Source organism: Balaenoptera physalus (genome assembly GCF_965194825.1).
Source record: "Balaenoptera physalus genome assembly, chromosome: 16".
NCBI classification, from domain to species: domain Eukaryota; kingdom Metazoa; phylum Chordata; class Mammalia; order Artiodactyla; family Balaenopteridae; genus Balaenoptera; species Balaenoptera physalus.
Window position 1 is genome coordinate 66,540,305 of NC_138898.1, and position 6,161 is coordinate 66,546,465.

General features: G+C 38.6%; 2 pseudogenes across 2 annotated transcripts; one reads left to right on the forward strand and one right to left on the reverse strand.

Annotated features, from left to right (window-relative positions):
- Positions 1–4,052: 4,052 nt before the first annotated feature.
- LOC309645098 (vacuolar-sorting protein SNF8 pseudogene) lies at positions 4,053–5,342 on the reverse strand (annotated as a pseudogene). Its single transcript has one exon. The product of its transcript is annotated as a vacuolar-sorting protein SNF8 pseudogene (transcript).
- Positions 5,343–5,376: 34 nt separating this feature from the next.
- On the forward strand, positions 5,377–6,161 carry LOC309645101 (small ubiquitin-related modifier 2 pseudogene; annotated as a pseudogene). The gene has a single exon. The product of its transcript is annotated as a small ubiquitin-related modifier 2 pseudogene (transcript).

Genomic DNA, 6,161 nt, shown 5'->3' on the forward strand with positions numbered 1-6,161 from the left:
AAAAGAACACAAATAACAAATGTTGGTGACGATGTGGAGAAAAGGGAACCCTCATTCACTGTTGGTGGGGATGTAAATTGGGGCAGTTACTATGGAAAACAGTGTGGAGGTTTCTCAAAAAACTAAAAATAGAACTACCATATGACCCAGAATTTCCACTCCTGGGTATATATCGAAAAATCAAACAAAAACAAAAACACTAATTCAAAAAGATACATGCACCCCAATGTTCATAGCAGCATTATTTACGATTGCCAAGATATGGAGGCAACCTAAGTGTCCATCACAGATGAATGGATAAAGAAGATGTGGTATATATACAGTGGAATAGTGCTCAGCCCTATATATACAATGGAATGAAGTTTTGCCATTTGCAGCAACATGGATGGCATTGGAGTGTATTATGCTAAGTGAAATAAGTCAGACAGAGAAAGACAAATACTGTAAGAAGCAGTACAGTTTTAACGGGAAAGAACTCTGCATATAGCTATGAGTGATCACCAGGATATACTGTCAAGTGAAAAAAAGCAAGGTGTAAAAGAGTATGTATAGTAGGACCTGTTTTGTTTAAGGGGAAAGGCTATAAATATATCTACATATGAATTTTTCTATATATAAGAGTAACAATGGAAAGATGAAGCTGAGTCCCCCTGAAACCAAGTTCCTTTACTGAGTTTATGATTAATCTCTCTATCCAAAACTTTATTCCCTTTCTTGTCCCCTCTGCCCTCAATCCTGTGCTAACTGAACACTAATCAACCAGAGTCAGATGACTAAAATTGCTGTTGTCAATAACATGGCTAATGACTAAAATTGCTCTCATAGATGTCATCATTAACGTTGTTTCTCCAGGGCCAGATGAGCTCACAGACCCCAGAGCCACGAACCATCTGGCCAGAGAACTGTAAACCAGAGATATCCTGACTTCCAAAAAATGAGTAAGAAATGTCACAGAAACATTATAAGACAGTGATTAATCCCAGCCTCTTTGTTCTTCCCCTTAAAAAAACCCTAACTCAAAGACCAAATTAGAGTGGATCTGAAGCTTGTTGCCCATTCCCTTGCTTGGCACCCTGCAATTAACGGTGCACTTTCCTTCACATCCCCGTGTCAGTAGACTGGCTTTGCTGCTTGTTGGGCAAGTGGACCAAGTTCGGTTCAGTAACAGTTTTGGTGACCATGAAAGCATCTCGCCCATGGCACATCAACCCCTGGCCAGTGGTGGCTCTTGGGATCCTGCCCAGCAGTTGCCTGAGCACCCTTGTCTCAGGACCTGCCCCGAGTGTTTGCCGCTAACAGGGTGTCATTGGGCCACAGCACTTTTGGTTTTGTGGTGAAAGAAACAAGGCATTGGCTGATTGAGACGTCTCTGGTAAGTAGTGGAGCTTGTGTGTGACAACATCAGGGTATTCTTCCCTATTGCATTTGGCTTCATCTTTGGCGAGGCATTGGTCGGGATTTTCCCTTTTGTATTAGGGACCTGTGACCCTGATAAAATACTTTGCATTGGTCTGTTTGTTTGCTTGATATTTGACAACACCAGCCTTGAACAAATAATAGTTGGGTAACCAGAGTTTTTTTCTGTTCCATCTTGTAGTCCCCTAGAGTGTATTTGCAGAAATGGGAAATTTTTACTTATGAAAATGAAAAAAATGGTATTTTATTGTAACACTACTTAACCTCAGTACTCCTTAAAATCTGGAGAACAATGGCCCTTAATGGCTCTCTAAATTATAACACCATCTGTCAACTAGAACTGTTTTGTAAAAGGGAAGGAAAAAGAGATGAAATTCCTTAGTATAAGCTTTTATGCTATTGTATAAGAGTGAGCCTTTTGGAATTGGTTTGGTTTTATCTTGTGTGTGCGTGTGTGTGTGTGTGTGTGTGAGTGTTTACTTGTGTTAAAGAAGGTGCACTATTCTATTTGACAAGCATGGGGAAGAAGTGTTCATTTCCTAAAAATATCCCTTTAGGATGGTTCCTATAAAATTGGACAACCTTTAGTTCTGGTTTCAAGACTAAAGCCCAAAAGATAATTCTTTGTAACACCACATGGCCACAATATTTTTTAGACTGGAGAAAAATGCCCAAGGTGAGGTTCATTTGACAATCCAAAACTGATTTTTCCAGCTTGTTGAAACATCTCTTCAGAATTCTGACCCTAAAGAAACAAGACTTCTAGGAGGAACTTGCTTTTCTCTCCCTGTGCCTCTGAGATGTAAATGGTCTATTAGGGCCCTCAGGAACTCATCTTAGTCTTATCTAGACCACCTCCAATTCCTGAGACTGAGGGGGAATTTAACCTATTCCAACTGTTATTTATAAACTATTGAGTTTTATATTATAATACCTGATTCATAACTAAGTTTTAAAATGAAGCTATGAGATCTTTGGCTTTGTCTATCTATCTATGTGTGCATTATAAATATGTCTTTATGTTTGGATGGTCTTACCAAAATTAATTTCTAAATGAGCTCTATTTAACTGACTTAAAGGAAATTAAGCACTTAAATAAATTCTCAGAAATATAAAACAAACTAACCAGAATGAACTTCAGGTTCACGTGACCTGGGAAATATTCAGTATTAAATTAATATCTGGTATTAAAGTTAGTTAAAGCTTATTGAGTTAATTAATATAGACATGTCTTTAGAGTCATCAGCATTAAGTATAATACTTTTCTTGTACCTAGGTTTACTAGAAGTCAAATAAAATCTTATTATTCTGTTGCAAAATTGGTTGACAATAAAAATTAACGTGGCAAAATGAAAAGACTACCTACAGACTGGGAGAAAATATTTGCAAATGATGCAACTGACAAGGGCTTAATATCCAAACCATATAAACAGCTCATATAACTCAACAACAACAAAAAAATAAACAACTCAATTAAAAAATAGGCAGGAGACTTCCCTGGTGGCGCAGTGGTTAAGAATTTGCCTGCCAATGCGGGGGACAAGGGTTCGAGCCCTGGTCCGGGAAGATCCCACATGCTGCAGAGCAGCTAAGCCCCTGCTCCACAACTGCTGAGCAACCCCCGCTCTCCACAACTAGAGAAAGCCCGCACACAGCAACGAAGACCCAGTGCAGCCAAAAATAAATAAATAAAAATAAATTTATTTAAAAAAAAAAAAATAGGCAGAATACCTAAACAGACATTTCTCCAAAGAAGACATACAGATGGCCAACAGGCACATGAAAAGATGTACAACATTGCTAATTATTAGAGAAATGCAAATCAAAACTTCAATGAGGTATCACCTCACAACAGTCAGAATGGCCATCATCAAAAAGTCTACAGATAATAAATGCTGGAGAGGGTGTGGAGAAAAGGGAACCCTCCTACACCAAAGGTGACAATGTAAATTGGTACAGCCCTATGGAAAACAGTATGGAGGTTCCTTAAAAAAGTATAAATAGAGCTACCATATGACCCAGCAATCCCACTCCTGGGTATATATCTGGAGAAAACTAATTCAAAAAGATACATGCACCTCAATTTTCATGGCAGCACAGCTTACAATAGCCAAGACATGGGAGCAACCTAAATGTCCATCAATTGATGAATGGATAAAGAAGATGTGGTATATATATACACAATAGAATATTACTCAGCCATAAAACAGAATGAAATAATGCCATTTGCAGCAACATGGATGGACCTAGAGATTATCATACTAAGTGAAGTAACTCAGACAGAGAAAGGTAAATATCATATGATATCACTTATATGTGGAATCTAAAAAAAATGATACAAATGAACTTATTTACAAAACAGAAACAGACTCACAGACATAGAAAACAAACTTAAGGTAACCAAAGGGAAAAGGGGTGGGAAGGGATAAGTTAGGAGCTTGGGATTAGCAGATACAAACTACTATATATAAAATAGAGAAACAAGGTCCTACTGTATAGCACAGGGAACTATATTCAATATTTTGTAGTAAGCTATAATGGAAAAGAATCTGAAAAGTCATATATATATATATATACACACACATATATATATGTATATATATATATGTGTGTGTATATATATATATATATATATATATATATATATATATATATATATATATATATATATATATCTGAATCACTTTTCTGTATACCAGAAACTAACACAACATTGTAAATCAACTATACTTCAATTTTTAAAAAAAAGAGAAGAAAAATCAACTCGGTATGATGATATTGTCATAAGTGATGAAATAGAGGTAAATGAGATAAGAGTTTTTAGATGAACTCTTTAGGAATAATTACATTTTAGGTGTGTCTATTTAAAAATATTTTCTTTCTTTTTTTGGTTCTTTTTAAAAACAAAGTCTAGGTTTTATTCACCACCAGCTCCTCCTTCTTCTCCCTGCCTGCTGCTGTGCCCCCTTCCACATTCCCAATCAGGGGACAGCTTCTCTGGCCTCCTCAGCTATAATCTCTTGGGAGTAGAGGTCAGTGAAGAGAGCTGGCAGCCAGTAGTGGGCCTCCCCTGGGGCCTGCAGGTCCAGCCAAGCCAGCCCTCCCTTCAGCAGGTGTTCCAGCCCTTGCTGCGCTTGCTCCATCTCCCATTTAAGACTGGCTTTGATATCACTGACAATCACGTAGCCATTTTTCTCTTCCAGCTGCAGCACCACAATGTGATCCATATTGAGATCAGCTGGAACAGACTGAATGAGGTAAGTGTCGCCCACAGGGATGTTGCCGAGGCCAGTGCCAAGTGCCTTTAGTTTCTTCATGGCCCTTATCAGGTTGTCTTGGCTGACATCCTGGGTGAATTTGCCCCTTCCTTTTAACACCTGTTGATGTAGTTCCTCCAGAGTTATCAGACCTCCATTCCGGTGCTTCAGGGCCAGGCACACGTCGATAATCTGGACACCCAGCTTGTAATAGAAGTCTCCCATGCCTAGCATCCCATGTCTAGTTTTGACTGAGGATTCATGTAAAATTTTACATAATTTGGAAATAAAATTAAATCAAAAGAACACTATCCCTAAAAATAAAAAACAAGCTGAAACAAAAAATTACCTATATAGGTAGTTGGTAAATAACCACAAGGAGAGGAATTATTTCAAGAGACTTTAAAACATGATATTTTGGCTGTACATCCTAAAGGCAAACACCTACACCAAGCAATCCTAAACTGTGTTCAGAGGGCTTTTGTTAATGGTAATGGTATATAAATATTAAAATAATGTGACTACAGCAAACTGGGACTAGTGGAAATTTCCTCATCTTGATAAAGAACATCTACAAAAAGTCTACAACTAACACCATACTTAACGGTGAGAAACTAGAAGCTTTCCTGCTAAGATCAGGAACAAGGCAAAGATGTCACCTCTCACCACTCCTTTTTTAAATATCATACTGGAAGTCCTAGCTAAATGCTTTGACTAAATGTTTGCATTCCCCTCCTCCACCGCCGCCACCTCCTTCTTCTGCCACTTCTGGTGCTGCCTGTGTGCTCGTTTGGTGCTGACCTGGTACCTCTTTTGTGAAGCGGCAGCTGAGGAGGCTCCGGCGCTCGCCATGGCCGATGAAAAGCCCAAGGAAGGAGTCAAGACTGAGAACAACGATCATATTAATTTGAAGGTGGCGGGGCAGGATGGTTCTGTGGTGCAGTTTAAGATTAAGAGGCATACACCACTTGGTAAACTAATGAAAGCCTATTGTGAACGACAGGGTTTGTCAATGAGGCAGATCAAATTCCGATTTGACGGGCAGCCAATCAATGAAACAGACACGCCTGCAGAGTTGGAAATGGAGGATGAAGATACAATTGATGTGTTCCAGCAGCAGACAGGAGGTGTCTACTAAAAAGGGAACCTGCTACTTTACTCCAGAATTCTGTTCCTCCAGACCAAGAAGACATTCTCAATTAGAAAACCGCAATTTGGTTCCACCACATCCTGACTACTACAGTATAGTTTCTCTATTCTTTCATTTTCCCCTTCCCCATTCCTTTATTGTAAATAAAGTAACTGGTGTATGTGCACAAGCATATTGCTTTTTTTTTTTTAACTAAATGGCCAATGGTATGTTTTGATCGACATCAAATGGAGATGGAATGGGGAAAAATACTGGTTCTGTTAAGATATCCCCTTTTCTCCATTAGTGGCATGCTCATCAGCTCTTATCTTTATATTCCAGTAAGTTATTTTGCTCTC